The sequence below is a fragment of the Anas platyrhynchos genome, chromosome 1 (assembly GCF_047663525.1).
Source record: "Anas platyrhynchos isolate ZD024472 breed Pekin duck chromosome 1, IASCAAS_PekinDuck_T2T, whole genome shotgun sequence".
NCBI classification, from domain to species: domain Eukaryota; kingdom Metazoa; phylum Chordata; class Aves; order Anseriformes; family Anatidae; genus Anas; species Anas platyrhynchos.
Window position 1 is genome coordinate 145,929,657 of NC_092587.1, and position 19,948 is coordinate 145,949,604.

Consider the following 19,948-nt stretch of genomic DNA (forward strand, 5'->3'; position numbering starts at 1 on the left):
CCTGATCCTAGTTACATTCAGTATTTTAAATTACTTTTTTTGGGCAGGTGCCCAATTTTTCTGTGTCATCATTTTTACTGTCTAGTAAAGTAGTTCTTCTAAAGTAAACTCTCTCTCCAAAAAGAAAGAAGTAAGTAGCCTGTTGTCTCATGAACAAGACCTCGACCGGTTAGGCAGAGAGGATCTTCTTCCAGATATTCGCAAAGGTAGCTATTTTTCTTTATTGCCTAGTGGAAATACAGACACTTATTTTAGGAGGACAAATTACTAAGTTTATGGACTGGAGTTTAAATGAAGAAAGCTGGATTCAATCCATCAATAATGGAATCAAGTATGCTTCTAGTTAGATATCTCAAAAAGTGAGAATTACAAAGCAGTTGGGGGAATAGAAGTTGAATGATCTAAATTATTTACAAAAATTACTTCAAATCACAAGCTAGAATTCAATAAATGCAAGTATACAGAATGCTCAGAGGAAACGTAACTCCACTTTGCAACACAAAATAAGCTGTTTAGTTGCCATGATGCAAAAAGGGGGGGAAAAAGTGATTCATAAATCTAACATCTGACTTGCAGAAAAGATAGCACTTATCCTGGGACATGCAAATATGTATGGTGAATAGGAGGGAAGACCTAATATAGGTCTGTGTCCAACACCTTTTAGAATCATAGAATCATTTAGGTTCTAAAAATTATGTTCTATTTAGGTTACAATAGTTCTCTTTGTCCCCATACTTTAAGGAAAATGGGTACAAATGTTATTGTCCATCAGGGAAAAAATAATGCTAAAGGAAAGGAGGCTCTGCATATACTTTATTGAAAGAGAGGAAGAGGAGATAATGAAGGAAGTGGAGTAGGAATGAAGGAAGTGGGACTTGCTGCCTCATTTTCCTGTGATACTAGGAGCTGACTTTTTCTGTCCAGGTATGTCAAGTAGGATCAAGAAATAATGAAAAAGTAATAATGACCTTGACACTTAATGGTTCTTTCTATGAATTCATATGTAGGATGGCAAGACAAGAAGCAATAAGCTTAAATTACTATAAAAAAAATAAAAATGGTGTAAATTAAATTGTTTGCAACTCTGAAGGATCAGTAAATAAGTTTTTGAATCTTCTCCACTACAAGATTTTAACTACCAATTAGACAAACATTTGTGAGGGAGTGTTTGGATATTTACTGCTCCAAAGAGGTAATCTAAAAGATTTGTTTTTACTTCTGTAATTGCTTTGATACAGTAAATACACTAGGAGCAATAAAGGATATGAATCAAAGTCTTCATTACTGCTGTTTGATAGATGGGAAACTGAGCTATACAAACAAAGTAACTTACACGTGACCATATAGAAATTCAACAGCAAAAAAAACAGGGACAATATGCAAATCTGTTAAGTCATACTCTGAAATTTAACCACAAAACTGTCTTCTCTCTGGCCTTTGTATTCAATTTAGATATGTATTCAAATGTCTGTGTGTTTCTGTGAAGACTATCAAGAGTGATCTTCAGCCTCCATCCCTGTGTACAACAGAACTGGCTCCCCTTCCTGAGAGATAAGCTGGCAAGTCCAGTCTCCTCTCACACCTGTTAGCCTTGAAAAGGCTCACTGCCCCCTTTTAAATCTACCAGGCCTGACTGTCCCTCAGGCTCCTGTGTGATAATAGAGAAATCACTTTCCATTTTGGACCATTTTAGCACTAAGGTGCATTTCAGGTTAGGAGAAGGGGTCAAGGGGATACACTTACAAGATCACTCAAAAGGCTGGCATAGGCAGCCTGGACCCTGGTGTTCAGAACATGTTCTGCTCGTGTTACAAGAAGGCTCTGTGAGATTTAAAAAACGGTGTCTGTCAGAAACTTCCTGTTCAGACAAAAGCTAACCCAGTTATGTAAGAAGGTGTTAAATGTACATGGAAAAATTATGCTTTTCCAAGAAGCTGTCAGTGATTACATTTGCTAAATCTGCAGTCATTTTCCAGTAACAAATAAATAATCAGACAGCACATTCTGTGAAAAAATAATAATGTTGAACTAGAGGAGGCAGTTGCCATTTCAAATCAATAAAATGTAGTTCCTTGTATTTTCATGTTAAATAAAAACAAAGACTTGCCCAAAGAAAGCAACAGTTAAGCTGTTTGTTTTTATATTCACTTGGATCCTCAGATCTCTTCCAGAGAAACTTGTGGATAAACAGGTTTGTTTACGAAAAATCTGTTCATTATTGCATTAGCTATATTACGGCATTTTGGTTTCAGATGAAGTTGCTCTTCAGGCATTTGCTTGTTTAAAATTAGGGGGATACACAACTTAGTGGATAAAAGCGGGGGACTGAAGTTGCGTAAGTGAGGTTCACAAGTAATCCTTTCAAATCTGTAGGTTCATCCTGAAGTGATTCATCTTAAACCTGATGAAAAAGTCAATAAGCATTAAATATGTAAAGCCTTTTCTTCTTCCTGCTTCCTGTCATGTTTGACACTATTCCAAATGAAGGTTGCTAATATTGTTTACATTTGGTTCCCAAGAACTGGTGAAGAATACCTCTAAATAACACCCTGCTTCCTCCTGTTTTCCAAAAAAAAAATCATTAATTTTAGGGCACACAATTCCTATATAAAACTAGTCTTCCTCTGTGTCATGTCTGTTAGAGAGACAATGCCTAATTTAACTATTTTGTTTTGTTTCTAGGACTACATCCATGTTTGAGAATAACCTGCCCCTACATTTCCAGGTAAATAGTAAAGCATGTTTTGCATAATGATTCTGCATTTTGCTTTCTGTCTTCTCAATAAGAAATTTAATTGGGCAGGAGGGGGAGACTTGGCAGACAATAGTACACAGCCATCTACACCCAACTGACAACTGTGTTAATAGGCTTTTTAAAAAATGTGTTACACATCACCAACTTGACATAGAACAGCTGTATCCAGACAGAGAACACTAAAAAATACCACCTGGCAAATGATATATTCTTTATGGATAACAACTATTCTTTGGAAGACCAGAGATGTCACTTTTTCTGCTTTGTTGAAGATTGATGGTCACCCCTTGAATGAGAATGTGCTTTTAAACTGGAAAGTATCTTATTTAACTAATGAATACCCTTATCCTCATGCATGGTATTAGCAGAATTAAAAGTCATAGGGTGTCCTTCCGTTAAAGTTCTCTGCATAACCAGTATAGTTTTGGGGGGTTGGCTGGTTTTTCTCCTCAGTAGGCCTTTTTTTTTTTTTTTTTTTTACCTCACATAGTAAGATAAAGTGTCCTTCTTGTAAATGGATTAACACAAATTACTCATCAGTTATAGTGACAAGAGAGAAAATGATCAAAATATTGCTGAAAATGAAAGTGAGGTTGGTCTGAATGGCAAAGGATTTGACAATTTCCAATGAAGGGCCTCTTCTCCAGTTAGGAGAGCTACAGAATATAATTCAGGACAACTTGCTTTTGCAGACTGCAGTGATCAACACTGATGAAAAAAAAAAAAAAGTTAAACTGAAATCCTGTCTTATGAAACCTACAGTCATTTAGTCATCTGCTGATGGTGAGCAACAGCTAATCACGACCAAATGTCCTTAGGTTGTGCAGCCTACACAAAATCTTCATGCATAATAAAGATCCTGTTATTATTTCCCCCTTTCCTCTTCCTTAGGCTTGGGGAACACTCTTATTATTTCTACTTTTGCCATTGTCTTTACAATTTCTATCACTTTGCCTGGATTGTCTTTCTTCTTCCTTGATTTCCACATGGACCGCAAAGCAGTGCGCTGCTTCGACTTTCTTTTCAATAGTCATTTATAACTTTGTGTGTTTGTATGTGTTTCATGGTACAAACTTTAATTAGAAAGCGCCATTCTTTTTTAAGTGTGGGGGGGGGGGGGAAAGATAATCCATTTTCAGTGCACTAGCTCGTCCCTTTTTAGATCAGTCAGTGTTTATCTTGTGACACTGCATGATCCATTAAGCAGCATGAAAATGTTCTCCCATTTTGCTTCTTGTTCCCAGAAGGGAGCAAGGAAAGAGTACTCAGAAGAGCAATTGCTTTTCCTAGAACTCCAAGATTTGCCAGTTTCCCTAGGGCTACTTGTTTCTCTCAGGAATAAATGTATTAGGGGTTATAGGGCCCAGATTCTTAATAACTATAATTAGCTATTCTTGTGATTAATTTGGAAGTTAAATCCTATTTATAAATATACATCTTGTATAGGACAATGCCGATGTTGAACTCACACAGTAGTCACATTAACTAGTATAACATTATGACGAGGTTACCAAAGGCCTTGAGAGCATATTTCCATGTTTGCATGTAAACAGAACATCCAAATAGACTTCCTGTAGGATTTTAGGCTGCAAACCCTACCCATTCCAGCACTTATCCCACCTTGGCTTTCCTAGCAAAATAATGTGGCTTTCTGTTATGATGCGCTGCATTTTCTGGTCTACATTAAAAGAGGCTTTTTTTGTTGGTCTGTTGATTAAGAGAACTGGACTGTAAACTGCAGGTTTTAAATTTTTTACGTTATGTTTCTCAGTAATGTAAAATCATTATAGACTGACATTACCACTGCAGTCAAACTTAAACATAAATAAATAAATAAATAAATAAATAAATAAATAAATAGTTATTTGTTAGAAGTTAGCATAATACACGTTAAGATGTGAGAATACTCTGTTTTGGCTAAGAAACTGTTTCCCCTTCGGACAATTAAACCTGAATGTGTCATTCTTACCAGTTTTTCATTTAAAGGGAGAGGAGGTTTGGGCCAAAACATATGTATTAAGTTCAAACATCTGCATGCTGTGTTTTCTATTCACACATGCGCATGCTGCAAATGTGCACACAGCAAGACTGAAGGAAACATTCTGGTGTTCAAGCTCTGTATAAAGGCTCCAGACAGTAATTACAGCCTTGCTTTTTAAGGCAGTCAGATTGTTTTAGACCTAATGAAGACCAGCCCAAGAGTGACCATTTTATAACTTAACCATGTTTTGCTGGAAAACTAAAAAGAGTGTGAAAAAGTATTTTTAAATGAGAAAAATGAAAGATATATGTAGATAATGGGATAATTCTCCAGCTGGAATATAAAACTCTCTTCTGTTATAAATTAAGAACTACAAAAAAGCAAATTGTTACTGTTACCATATGTAGATAATGTAAACTACATGACCATCTTTACTCGGACAGGCACGATGAGGTTGTCATCATGACTTAATGTGTTCAAAAAATGAATGGGAACCTTTGTAAAGCATTACTGTCTGAGAGCCTGGGGCAACTAAGTAATAGGATTAGAAAAAATAAGCAATGTGTTGAAGGAGTGTGTTAGTAGCAGAGCAAGGTGAGGGCACTGACTCCTGGCTCTGGTGCCTTGATGGAAGAATATGCAATAACAGACAGCATTCATTAAAAATAACTATTGATCATTTATATTTGCTTAGTTACTTAACCTGCAAGGTTACTAAAAGATACACTCATATGTGTAAAATACCAATGGAATAATATTACTGTTACTATGGTGGGTAGCAATATGCTGGCAAAGAAAGAATAATAATTTGCTTAACCCCTATGCCTTGTTGGCAGCAAATATTTGTTGTGGTATTGGTATGTCTAGGTTGTAATATAGACAAGAGAGGTGTCATTCTTGTGAAGCATTGCACCTTTAGCACGCTCTCAAGGTGCTAAATCTCAAGATCATTGTACTCCTCAAGGGTACATGAGCAGTCTTGAGCATCTTGAATATACCTACTGAAACAAGAAGGACTCATGCAGATACCACTTCTTTGAGGGATCAGCAAACAGTCTATGTCTGTGACTGGCATTAAGCAGGAAGTCATAATAGGTGATTTTGCTGACCTCTTAAGCTTTAACTAATGTGGTTGTGAATATAGGAGGAATAACTTGACCAAGGACATTAGAGAAAACCTCTAGTTCAAACACACCGGGCTGTATGTGTACCACTGAAGCAGTGACAGCTGTCACTTCTGCTTGTGTAGGCAGCTGCTGGGAGGCCTCAGTCTGCCTGGAAAATTTGGGTACCAGATATGCTGTGACTGCCTGTGTGCAGGATGACCTGAGTCAAGGTGAGCACCACTGTATCTGAATGGTATGAGTTCAGAGAAGCTACAACAGCAATGTCTTCTTGCTGAATACAACTGACATCTTGTGAGGTCCTGTGTTTGCTCCACAGTGTGTGCTGGAGCCAAGACCACACTAGACTTTGAAACTGGCTCAGGATTCAGAAATGGAGCAAAAGAAGGAGAGGAATGGAGCACTGAGAGCTAAAGAAAAGTGTTGGGTGGGTGAATAAGCTGTGTTGAGGTGTTGGATGTTATGAGTAGTATGGAGTAGAGTACTGGAAGGGCAGATGACCCAAGGCCAAAGATCTGGTTGTGGATGAGTCTACAAAAGAAGGATCATAATGAGAAACTTGGTGGAAGACTAGGTGTGCACACTGCCCATGCAAAGACATGAAGCTGCTGCAGTGACCAGACACCTTCCCCCAGCCACTACCCCCAGCAGCAGCACATTCCCCAGCAGCCATCCTAACAACAGCACCTGCCCCCACTGCCACTGCTCATGGTGGTGTCTGACCCTGCTGGCACCCCAATCTTGAGGCTTGCCCAGACCATGGTTACTAGGACTTCATTCTACTATGTTTGGAAACTTCCTTTCATGTTTATTAATCTGGTATCTCTGATGTCCTCTCTAGTCCACCAATAGGTGTGTATACAACAGGTGAGGTACCTCATCTCTCAGCAATAATTATTTTACTTTCAAGACCTGAATAATGATATTCGTGAAAGACTCACTGAAGTTGATTCCCAATCAGCAGTGCTGCAGCTGCCTACTTTGATTTGCCACAATTCTGTTTCCTGCTCAGCTCTGCTCCCTAGTGAAAGGACTCAGTGCAATATGGGTTGCCTATCAGCCATGGGCCACACCTCTGGACTCTGCCATTTCTCACTCAACTGTACTGGGAAGGTGGTTAGCCAGGCGTACTCGGAAGCAGAGTTCGTTCTTTCTGTGCAAACAAACCTGCAGGAGTAAACACCGTATCCTTGGCTCATTGTGCTTATGAGTCACTTTTTGTTGATGGGTGGTGGTTTCAAGTGTGGGATTGTAGCGAGTAAAGTGCTTTGTTTTTATTCCATGAAACGAATATAACTACCATACTTAGCATTCTCAAAGCTCTGTACAAGCTAATCCTTGCAACATTCCTATGAGGTAGGCAAGCATAATTAATAATTTCAAAAGATGTGGAAGCCAGAACATAAAAGGATAAGTCATTTGCCCACATCCTGAAGGTAAGTCAGGATCTGAATCTAGTAGAAGTACCTGATGCCAGACAAATTGGTAATGTACCAGACAAACTGCTTCTTAAGCCCTTTCTCAATTACCCAGCTCAACGCAAGTAGGAAAGTTAAAACAGCAGGGGAAGTACAAGTTGTGGATCAGATTAAATCTCCAAATTTGAGAGCAATTCTTGCCCTCACATTAGAGAATGTTTGACTCCAGAATACAGAGAACAATACAGCTCAGCTTTATGTCTTGTGCTGATTTTATAGCAAGGTATTGTAAGAAATTACTGAGGAATTAATGTAAGGAAATAGCATCAAATACCTCATGATTTGTTCATTCTGTCCCTGTAGTGGTTATCACCCCAGGTCCCACCCACCATCATTGTCATTTACTTCTTTCCTCAGGTCTCCTTTGACCCCCTTCCCTGTTATTCATACCCATATTCAAAATGTCTGTCACCTATCTTTTCCCTTTCCCAAGAAACTGTCACCCACCTCCTTTAAGCCATGCTTAACTGATTTCAAAGACATCAAGTTCCTCCTCTCACCCTTCTCTATGGGGGAAAATTTCCACTTTTTTCCCTTCATGAAGAACCGCAGAGACACCTCACTCTCTTGCTGCTGCCTTTGCAAGCACCTGATGAGGCACAGGTACACGCTGATGACCTGAGGGTCCCTGCAATCTTCCTGCTCATTTGTCTGCCTGCTTGTTGGCATCTCTTTTCAATTGTAATCCTACAAATAGGGTCAGATTATCTGAGGAAAGAAGGGGCAAGGGATTGCTAATTTTGTTCTATACTGTTTTGAATGCATAAAAGGGAGCTGGGAAATGCAAAGCAGACCGCGCTGTGTCCTAGGAAAAACTAGGGTTTCTTAGATTTTGCCAGGGAAAGGGCAAGTGAAGTCAGCCAAAAGAAAAAACTTGGCCATCTTGACCCATTTTTAATTAAAACTGATAATATCTTTCTCTGCAGCATGACTTTGCATACGCATGTCATTTTGCTTTAGAACCAGCAGAGATCATTTTGTCCTTACAACAATTTCATGCAAGTTTATTTATATATTTAATGCCAAAGCAGATTCAGTCAGATTTAGTATTTACCTGCATACTGATCCTTACAAATTATAAAACCTAGGACACCTAAGAAAACACTAGACCATGTAAAGATTACACAGAATTTCACTGAGTGTTTTGGAGATTTTTTGTTATACATTTGAAAATGACTGCTTCATTTTGTAGAGAGAAAAAAATACATAATATATGAGATATCTTTACAAAAGATATACGTGTGTGCGTGCATCAGTATGTAGAGTGTATTTCAGTGTGTGCGTATGTGTAGAGATAGGTACAGATAGGTAAGACTTTTGTGGAAATTGCTCTGTTTTCAAAAGTCTACATTGTTAGTATTGATTAATCCATTCTAGAAACCTCTTTTCACAAAAAGTGAAGTAATTTATCTTTCAGTAGAGTCTTTTCAGCTTTGTCATTTAATTATGAAACTGAAACCTCTCTTTTTGCAGATATTATCCTGGCAAGGAATATCTATTCACTAGTTCCCAGGCAAACACCCTACACCGGAATCAACAAACAGGTTTGGAAGAGATGATTGCAAGGGGGAGGTAGATGTATCCTTTGACAGCTGGGTTACTGGTTTATACCTAGCTGGGCTTGTTAGTGACTGAATGACATACTGTATTGCCAAAGCAACAGTTTTCATTGGCACTAGATATAATTTTTTTGACACATTTTTAAGAAAAAACAAGATTTTGAACTCCATCATATTTTATAGAATTTCAAGGAGACAGTTTTAATAATCTTTGCTTTTATTCTTTTCCATGCTTTTTCCTCTCTTCCAGTAATCTCTTAATTAATGATTTGTTTGGCCTGGTTTTGCAAGACCTTTGCAAATGGAACGAAAACCAAATAGGTTAAAGAAAATACTGCTGTGAAATTATAATTCAGCAGAAACTAACTTCATGACTTTCTCTATGAGTTGCTTCTCAGGAAAGAAACAAATGGAAATTCTGAATGTGAAAAATCCCAAACTTCAGATATTTGCACCTGAATCTAAATTAATCAGAACTACTTTAGGAAGAGACCTAGATGTGTCTATGAACAGTTCACTGAAAACCTCTTTAACATCAATCAAAAGATCAAACACACAACTGAGCTGCAGAATACCTTTCACTGAATTTGTTGTAAATACCACATTACATGTCAAGGGGTTGTCCAAGCCTAGCGTAGTTGTTGTAGCAGGAAGAGACAATATTGAGAGCCAGAAGATAACTAGAGACACAGACAGGCCACAGGAGTGTTGCCGTATTAAGTGACCTGAATAAGATCCGCTGATGCTCAGTAACTTGAGAAACAATAGCAACTTCTCCTGGAAGGGACTAGACAGGATAGAGAAATAAAGGAAAAAAGGAAGGGCAGTAAAAAGTGCGATCAAGAAAAGTAAAAAGGTAACAGAATATGGAGATGACCAGGCCATGAAAGAATAGAAGGGAGCTGGGGGGGTGAGACTGTTTTTATTTAAGAAATTAAAACTCTGAAAGATTAAAAAAAATAAAAATAAAAAGAAGAAGAAAGTAATCAGGCAAGTTTCAAGGAATTTTCTTAACTGTAAGTCTACCTTCAGATCTATTTGATTCAATAAATACAAAGTTTTTTGCTCTGCTTCCAAGATTGCTCCCTGGAACTGTAGCCCGATATGTTCGAGGGCCAGGTTTTGTTCTCCAGATATCTAATACATTGTAAACAGAAAAACCTTTTGCATTGTAAGGGCTATTTAATTGCAATGTATCAGTAACAGATAAGCACTTACACAGAGATTACTATGCTCAAAACAGTGTGGAAGCATTAACTAATTATGTTAAGTATTATTACCTCCAGTTTGCACGAGGACATTGGACAGAGAGAGGAAATACCACACCAAAGATGACAAAGTTCAGAGGAGGGTTCATAAGCCTTTGACTGTACTACCCCTGAGTTTTACAGACCTGTTTACTAAAAATACGGAACATTTTTGTTTATGAAAGATGAGGATTAATAATTTACCCAGGACATTAGGCCCTTTGTACCTAGTGTACAGTAGCATGCGTTGGAAGCATTTGAACTTTTTATAGACAACTAACAAAGTCTAAATTGGGACACAATGCCCCAGGCCCTGCTGGAGTTGTACATGACCTCCAACTGATAAATGAACTTACATGCTGACTGTACACACAGGGGGATGTTAAAGACAGACAGAAGTCTTTGGCTGAAGTGTGTTTCCTACCCTTTATAGTAATGACAACTGCATGCACTTGGTGATCTGTACCAAGTGTGAGATCTATCTGCACCTCCCTTGTGGGTAAAAAGGATTATGTGCATAAACATGAAGCATCCTTCTGCTTTCTTCTTCTGTCTTTTTACTGAAATACATGCAGACATCAATAACAATAACTATGTCTAGTTATCTGTGTTAAAAGTGCACTTATATTGTGCATCAACTATATTGAAACAAACTGCTTTATTTCATTACCACAGGCTTCTCCATCAATAAATTATAGCTTACATCAAAAGAACAGGGTTGTTTTCTGTTTTCTAATTCATCTACCTTGTTCAGTCATTTGCTTTCCTGAAGTCTTAAAGGACTTCAATAGGCTAAATGGTTTCTATATTAGTCACTCTTTAAGGTGCTAGCTAATACATTCTAGTCAAACATGGACTTTATGTGTGTGTGTGTATATGCAAATATTTTTTGTGTGTGTACATTCAAATGATATTGTTATGTGACTGCCTAAAAAGTGATTCTAAAGAGTATATTTTTATTATGGAAAGAAAAACTTAAGCATTTTTCTTTGTCATCTATTTTTTATCATCATATTAAATGCCTCATTTGTTTAGATGCTTAACTGCTTCTCTTAAAGAATTCCAGTTTCCTACAATCTGGAATTTGCTTCCTCACCCGAACTCAGCTGCTCCAAATTTCTCTATCCTGGTGCTTTCCAAAGTCAATAGCTTTTAATAGACCTTCTTGAATATTTTAGGGTGTGTTTCTTTATCTCTAAAACCAAGGAACAAATGCTACAGACATCTATTATTATATTGTATATGGGCATTTTCATCAGGTTCACTCTTTCTCTATACACTATAATTTATTTTATTTTTTTTTTCTCTCTCTAGTTTTCTCTAAGGTTTATTTGTTAGTAAGCAAGCCAGAACTGTCAGGTTGCTGGATCTGTTCTTTGATGAACCCAATAGTACAATAGTGATATTTTATCAATAACAATCATAAAATCGTAGAATTATGGAATAGTTTTGGTTCAATGGGGACTTTAATGGTCATCTAGTCCAACCCCCCTTCCAGAAGCAGGGACACTCTTCATCCAACTTGAAGATGAGACATCCACAATGTCTTTGGGCTATCTGTTCCAGTGTCTAACCAACCACAACCTTTCACATCATTATTTATGCATGGCAAAATACCATACTGATATATTGACAAATTAGAGGACTGGGCAACCACCAACAATATGAAGTTTAACAAGACCAAGTGATGGATTCTGGACAATGGATGGTCCAGGAATGGTCCAGTCCCTGGATACACAGACGGACTGGGGGATGAGAGGCTGGAGAGCAGCCCCGCAGAAAGGGATCTAAGGGGTTTGGTCAATGGCATGCTGAATATGAGCCAGCAGTATGCCCTGCAGACAGGAGGGCCAACCATACGCTGGGGTGCGTCAAGCACAGCACTGGTCAAGGGGAGGGATTGTTCTTCCCTGTTCTGCATGGGTGCAGCCTTACCTTGAGTACCGTGTGCAGTTTTTGGCACCACAATATAAGACATAAAACTATCAGAGGATCTCCAAATCACAGTAATAATGATGGTGGAAATGGAAAGATGTATGGGAAGCAGCTGAGGTCACTTTGTTGAGCCTAGAGCAGGCTGAGGGGAAGCCTCATGGCAGCCTGCAGCCCCCTCACGAGGGGAGCAGAGGGACAGGCGCTGAGCTCTGCTCCCTGGGGCAGTGACAGGACCCAAGGGAACGGCATGGAGCTGGGACAGGGGAGGGTCAGGCTGGGGGTTAGGGAAAGGGTCTGCACCCAGAGGGTGGTCAGGCACTGGGACAGGCTCCCCAGGGAAGTGGTCATGGCAGCAAGCCTGTCAGAGTTCAAGAAGTGTTTGGATAATGCTGTCAGACATATGGTGTTGTTTTTGGGTGGTCCTGTGTGGAGCCAACAGTTGGACTTTTGTGTCCCTTCCAACTCAGGAGATTCTGTGCTTCTATGATTCCAAGGATTTTCTTAGCTGTATAATGTAGGCCCTGAAATTTCTGAAAACAATCCCATGCTTAATCTCCACATATGGCTGACCCCACATGAATCATTGCATCATGACCACCATCTTCTGTTTTGTGTACATACACAAACATACACACACACATTTATACTCACCTATATATAAGAAATCTTCATGGCAACGTCTATTCTTCTCGAAGTCATGGCTCCTGGACCAAAAGACTACATGGACATTTTGGTTTTGATTTGTGACACAAAGTTGTAAAGGCAAGCACGATGATCAAAATATTTCCTATGATCTTTAGAATCCCCAAACCAACACAAAATAAAATCATATAGCAGCTCTCATTTCTTCCTTAGCCACCCAGTGCAAGAGCCAGCTGCATGATTTAGAGACTATGGCATGTTTAGAGGCAGATACACAGTGGTTGAACTACTGCTCTACCTAAAGTTAAGTGTGTGATCTAGTATTTTTAGGTTTAGATCTCTACACATATCTGCACATTGTAAGCTATACTTGTGAACAAGCATCTGAACTGCACCCGGGCTGTCCTTGGGGAAATAACTTCATTTTGCCGTCTACACTTTTTTCTCACACACAGACACCCAGCTCCAATGTGTCTGTATACCAGACGGAACGCATGGGCTTGCTTGCTTGGAATGAAAAGCCAGAGGAAACCTTTGAAAAGTTAGGCTTTTTTTGCTACTAATCATGTTGGGAATAGGGAGTGAGGCAATGGGTGCTAGTGATGTTGCTGACAGACACCAAGTACAGCAGCAGCTACTGTTCTGCACATCCTGTTCTCAATGTCAGCAGCAACAAAAGGAGAAGATACTCAGACAGGCAGAGGAGGGGGATGAGTAGTTTAAGGTAAAGCAAATATTTCTCATCTCCATGGGAGTAGGCAGACTTGATTCCACCTGGAATTTGCTTTCCTCAACAAGCTTATGCCTCTGACAGAAGTGTGGATGAGGAAAGAAAAATTTCTTTTATTGCTACTCTAGTTGTACAGGGATGGCCCAGATGTGACTGGCTGAGACACGGATAGAGGAATATCTGGCATATCAATGTTGACATTAAGGGTGTTAGAGGAAAGGAAGACATCCCGACTTTTTATAAGTCCCCAGTAAATCCAGGCTTGTGCTTTATCACCTTTGCTAATGGTCACATAGGCTGAAGAACTTTAGACATCTGCATTGTCAACATCTGTACCTGAGGTAGACAATGCAGGCTCTCCTTGTATGCAGTGAAATGCATGAGTATCCCCAGGCAACAGTTCCTCTCAACAGCTGTTGACATATATATCTGATCAGAAGACTTGCACCCAATATGCCTTCTTACTGCCTTGTATGTATTTAGAAGAGGTGCCTCAAAACTGAGAGGCAATTTATAGGCACAGAAGCTCAAGACATGGTAGCTGGGATTACAAGTGTGCTTCACTGGAGGGGAAATCAAATCAAAAGGTGAGGCTGGTGTCCCATCCCAACCTCCTGTTGGCCTTCAGGGTCCAGGTCACCTCTGTGTGACTATGAAGTCATCTCAAACATGATAATTTCCTTTCTACCTCTCAGTAAACCTCTTCATTTCTTACACAATTTATATTTCCATTCTTGGATAAAGTGGTTCAGGAAGGCAAGTGAAAACATATATGAATGAAGATACAGATGATCCTAGAAAAAAAAACAATGTCTTTGCACATGAACATCAAAAATGGAGAAATGCAATGAATAAACCATATTATGAATCTTTGCATGATACACACACAGTGACTACAGATAGATTTTTTTTCGCCTGAATTATTAATATAATTTATCTCATTTTAATTAGCCAATTTTCATCCAAAGCCTATCAATGCCAAGCGTCCTTTTGATTTCAGTCATGTTTGGTCCAGACAAATCTAGCAAAATACAAATACATGTTTCAGTAATAAGCTATCCATTATTGAACTGGCCATTTTTTTTTTTGAGAATAAGCTGTGTTTCATCACTTACAGAAGCTTAAAGCATAAAACAGAAACCCCTCCTTCAAGACTCTTCAATTTATACTTTAGCTCTTGGCCTGAAGGTTCCCATCCTCTTGTGTAACATCTCAAGTGAGGAAAAGGTTAGAAACAAATGCAATTAGCATTTGCTATTCAGACGGAAGTGTAGTTAAGTGAATGTGGCTTGTGGATGCTGAATTCCTGAGGAGCAGCAGAGAGAGCACAGGCCTCTTTGAGGCCACAGAAGGAAATGAATTCATCTGCTTTATTTGAGGGTACTTGCAAATGACAGGGAAAAAAAAATCCATGGAGCAGGTCACCACAACCCAGCAAAACAAGCCATGCTAAGTACGGTACAAGGGTCCAGATAAATACCATCTTGAAGAAATGGCGTATTGTTGAAAAATATGCAAAACATATTATCCTGCTGCAAGCATTCTCCTGTTCCCAGCTGTCTGCTGCATACCATAGCTACAAAATATGTCTCTCTATTTCCATGAACTCAGTTGTAAAGGTTTTTGCTTGGCTGATTTTTCAAGTTAATGACAGTCAGGGCACTTGGGAGAAAGATTTATGTCAGTGATACACAGGTTCAGCAAATTGTCAAAGAGTTCTGCTGTGCAGTTAATCATCTTTTCTCCATTACAATTTGTAAGTGCCAGGCATATACACTGAACCATCTTTATAATATAGATATCACAGGTATATAAGTATTATATGAATCAGCTATTAAAAAAAAAATACAAAGAGTGCTTGCTACCTCACAGATTTGTAAATCTTTATGCAAAAGACACCCCTCCAAAAATTGTGGAGGCAGTCACATTTAGCTGTCATCATTTTTATGACAGTACTTTAATCAGATCTGCATCTCAGTTATATTTGTGTGCTCCAAGCTACTCCATCTAGAATTTCATACATTAGGATTTTTGTTTATTTGGTTTTTTGTTTGTTTTCCAAAGAGAAGCCATTCCTAGTGGGAAAACAAAACAAAACAAAACAAAACAAACAAAAATGAGAGAAAGAATCACCTAAGAATGCTGGCTTGTTGCTCATGTTATTTTTTTTCTTTTAATAGGAGTGGGACTGAGGAAAGACTCTACCTACATTGAGATGTTGATGGTGCCTATTAGGCCACCAGCACTAGCTCCAATAGTTATTCTCCAGCCCACCCAGCCAAGGCCAAATGCAAAGCCTTTCATCTTTTCTCTGAGCTAGAGCCACTGTCTCACCAGCACCAATTGTGAAAGATGCCTTGATTCAGGACCTTGCCTTTCTCAGTGGTTTTTCTGAGGTGATTCAATGACTCAGAATTGCTCTTTTAGAAACAAGATAAGCTTTCCTCCTTTTTGGGTTTTATAGTTTAGTCCCCAAAACCGGACTTCTGAGTGATGCAGATATATATATTCCAAGGACAGCCTGATTAAATTACCTGCCTGCCTCTGTTCGTGCCTCTTTTAAATAACCTTAAACTAAAGTCCCTTATTTCTGTGGGACAGTACAAACGCAGAACCCAGCTTCCTTATAAAGTGTACTAATAATTAGGTAAAACTACAGGTTTTGTTGGAGTACTGAGGAATTCCAGGGTAAGTGGGCTCAACTCCAAAGGTGTCATTGCCATGGGTGCTCACATCTCCCTCCCTCCAATCAATTTTCCCTCTTCAGGCAATTCTGTGAGAATTTGGTTAATTTTAAAAGTCACACCTTCAATAACTTTTTGCAGCTCTTTTGTGCAATTTTCTTTTTGGAACTCAGGAATACAAAGCATCCAGATTATTAGTGTTTATTAGCCCAATAACTTTTGGAAGTCAGTTTTATAACGTGTATACTGCAGCATTCCATTCAGATCAAAGCAAACAAACTGCTCTAATTGGTTTTGAGATCAAATACACAGAGCTTTACATTCACTGATCTACACGTGGTTTAAATTATCTACATTGTACAATCCTGGACTTCATATTTCATGCTGTACAGTAAATAGAGCACATGTGGCTTGGAATGTATCTACTCTATGCTTTAGTGCTCATACTTTTGCCCTCTAACCAACAGGATCAGTTAAAGGTACTGGCAAGAGCCTAATAAAAGTTGATTGCAATAGCCAGATTCAGACCTGATGTGGAAGGATACTAGTTTATTGATTTCAGTGGGGTCTGCAGGTGCTAAAAGTAGTGTTGAACCTTTTATGTGAAGCTCCAAATGCATGCAGACAAAGAGTCAACACAGTACAGAGTCAGTCCTGACCTCTCTTTCATCGATGTATTGGATTACTCTTGATGACATGAACAGAACAAGTATGAGAATATGTGCATGCATAGATATTTAGATTGCAGAATTACACCTCTTTTTTTTTTTTTTTTTTTTTTTTTTACAATAAATTGTGTTTACCTAGATACAAGTGGACTTTTTTTATATTACTACCAATAAAATAATTATATTCAAGCCCCTCTCCTGAAGACTACGCAATTTTTTGTTGATTTCAATGAAGAAATACAGAGGTTGAACATTATTTAATTGTGTTTGAATGACACTTTTAAAACATGCTTCAAGTAAGTACAAAAAGTTCACTTTAAGGGAACTTTGATGCTAAAAGATATTTGAAGTACCAAAATAAAGGAATATTCCAATTTTGATATTTTTTGTAGGTACTTTTGCTCTTCCAGAAATACATCAGTTTGCCCACAAAGTTACAAAACCATTTTCAAATGCTCAAAATGAGTAATATTTCAAATACTGCAGGGAATTGTTGATTACTGAAGTGAGGTAGAATGTAAGGCCTGGCATAGCCTGAATATCTGCATGCATTTAACTAGCTTTCTCACTTCCCAACACTTTTGGCACCAATAAACCTGCAGGCACACTTGCTAGGGAGCTGTCACTAACTTGTCTCACAGTAACAGCCTTCACAGCTGACTATAGTGAAATCTTTGTCAAAGCTTCTACTGATGCATGTTTCTTGATACCACACTGTTTGGAAAGAAGTGTAACAGAAACAGAAAGGCTTGGGATGTTTTCAGAGAGGGAATGCAGAGGGGATACACAGCTGTAACTGGACATCTGCTAGTACAGCAGGGTAATGCGAATACAAGAGATGAATTCCTCATTTTACTATGGTGCATTATTCAGGAATTAACCGTACAACCAGCAATGCTGAAGGATAAAATAAAATTCTAGATCAAGTTATAAACCATTCTGCTGCCATTAAAAAAAAAAAAAAAAAAAAAAAAAAAAAAAAGGGCAGAAAAAATGGTCAAATCTTTCCTGGAAAGAGCATATTTTGCGAGTGTTCTTGTTTCTGACTGAGGAGAAAAAATGACAAATACCAATTTTCAGCACTTCCTTACTTCCTTCAGTTTGGGATGGAGGAGGATATTATGTAGGAGGTTGGTGTGTTTGTAAAAAGTGCAGATACAATCAGCAGCAAGCAGGCTTGATTTATCAGTCAGGGTGATCTATTGATGTCAGCAGAGGTGGGAGTGAAATATCTGAATATGCTACTAACAGCTGAAACTTGTTTGTACCCTTGGAACCGAACTTAGAGACCACTTAAGCATTCCACTCATGCCTAAGAGATTCGCCTGGAGAGAAAAGGTTTAAGGACCTGACCAAAACCTCTTCCACCTTCATGAGGTAGGGCGGTGCTACCTAGTTGTTTTATATAACCTGCTGATTGTTTCTCCCACCTGCTGACAAGATGCTTATAAATCATCCTTTCAAACCATATGGACATGCAAGAGTTCATAACAAATTTCAGGTTGGAAAAAAAGGCAAAGGTAGTTGTCATCTATGGCTCTGTCCATACTGCTAAGTGAAAGAGGGAGCAATCCAAAGCACAGAAATCAAGTGGCACAGACTTAACTCGTGCCCTCACTGCGCAAGGCACATCAGGCTGACTTATTCTTCCTATTCTCTATATGGTACATGATCCATGATGTGACAGGAGGGCATGTAGAGCTGTGTGAGGCTTCTGGGGTAGTGCTGATGGGCAGACTGATCCATAATGACTTTTTTGGGCAGTCCTTGGAATACACTCTCTCTAATTATTGTCTTGAGAGAGCTAGCCGGAGTGGTCCCAACCAGAGCCACAGGGTGAGCTGATAATTAAGACATCTGGACACTCGAAAGACCTGTGCTTCAGCATGCTGCTTAGCCTTCTTTGATTCAGAAAACTTTATTCAGTAAGGAGCTATATGCCCAGTATCAGCTAAGGACTATAATGCTAAATGAGGAGGGCAGAAGGGCTCAAGAACACATGCAGAAAGTTATGGCTAAACAATGCATTTTTATTTATTTATTTATTTATTTTTTTCTGCTGCTTGCTCACCAAGGATTTATTCTGTCTCTGGAAACACTTATGTTAATGCATTCTTCTGTAACTCATTTTTGTATATATTTTCCATATTTTCTCTCCTATTTTATTTTGTTACCAAAGGTTACTTACATGCAAATAGAAATATTTTGAGGGTTTCTATTTAAGTTTTTCTGCATCTTTCTGATGTCCTGCATGCATGTTTGTTGTTTTTTTTTTTTGCTTAAACTCAAAACTCGTTGGCTATCCAAGCTGAATTGCTTCTGAGATGAGAGCATTCCTCACAGACAGCTGTACAAGAGAAAAGATGGGTTGGCTGTAACAGGGACATTTACTAAGGAAAAGGTAAAATCTATACCAACATTAGCCCCCATAGCAGCTTGTCTGTCTGTGAAACTTTAAAGAGCTCTTTAAAAGAGAGCTCAAAAAAATTGTGCAACCAGTTTCAGCAGATATGGACTTACCAGGAGGTGCAGGCATGTTCAGGAGTCCCTTGTTCCTGTGCCTTTCTGCTGCAGCTGGAGAGAAGCCACGGTGATATGTAGTCAGGTAGGCACATGGGGGGAAGGAGAAAGGGAAAGAAAAAGTTTGCATGTTTCTCTGTGTATCTGGTTTGGTCTGTTCTCCACAGAGTTAATTTTCCCTCCCAATAGCAGGCTTTACCAGCCTCATTCCCCTGCTCAGGTAGAAACACATCTGCCTCTCATTTCTCTTGTCTCTTAGCAAAAGATGAGAGAAATGATAATGTTTTCCTGATTTTCCGGATTCTTTTTTTTTTTTAACTTGTATTGTACTACATCTCTTTCTTAATGTATGTATTTAGTTTACTTTCCTTTTCTCTGGCATGAAGATTGAAAGCAGTAAGTGTCCTAGGTCAAACTCAGCTGGGAGAAAACAGTGCAGATATGGGTGACATCCAGTAAATCTGCAGGAGTCGTACTTGGACCACCTACCTAGCTTCTGCGTCAAGACTGCTGCAGCATATAAATTCAAGACAGCAGTGTGCAGTTCCTACAGCCTGCTATCCAAAGTTGCCTACTTTAGGTTTCTCTTGTAGTTATAATTCTAGGCTAGGCTTAATACAGATAG

General features: G+C 38.8%; 1 long non-coding RNA gene across 1 annotated transcript in view; it reads right to left on the reverse strand.

The window, feature by feature from the left end:
* LOC106014386 (uncharacterized) overlaps positions 1–19,710 on the reverse strand; it is a 64,072-nt gene extending 44,362 nt beyond the window's left edge. The window contains exon 1 of the long non-coding RNA XR_011806710.1: positions 19,324–19,710. This is a non-coding gene — a long non-coding RNA (uncharacterized lncRNA). The remainder of the gene's footprint in view (positions 1–19,323) is intronic.
* Positions 19,711–19,948: the final 238 nt, after the last annotated feature.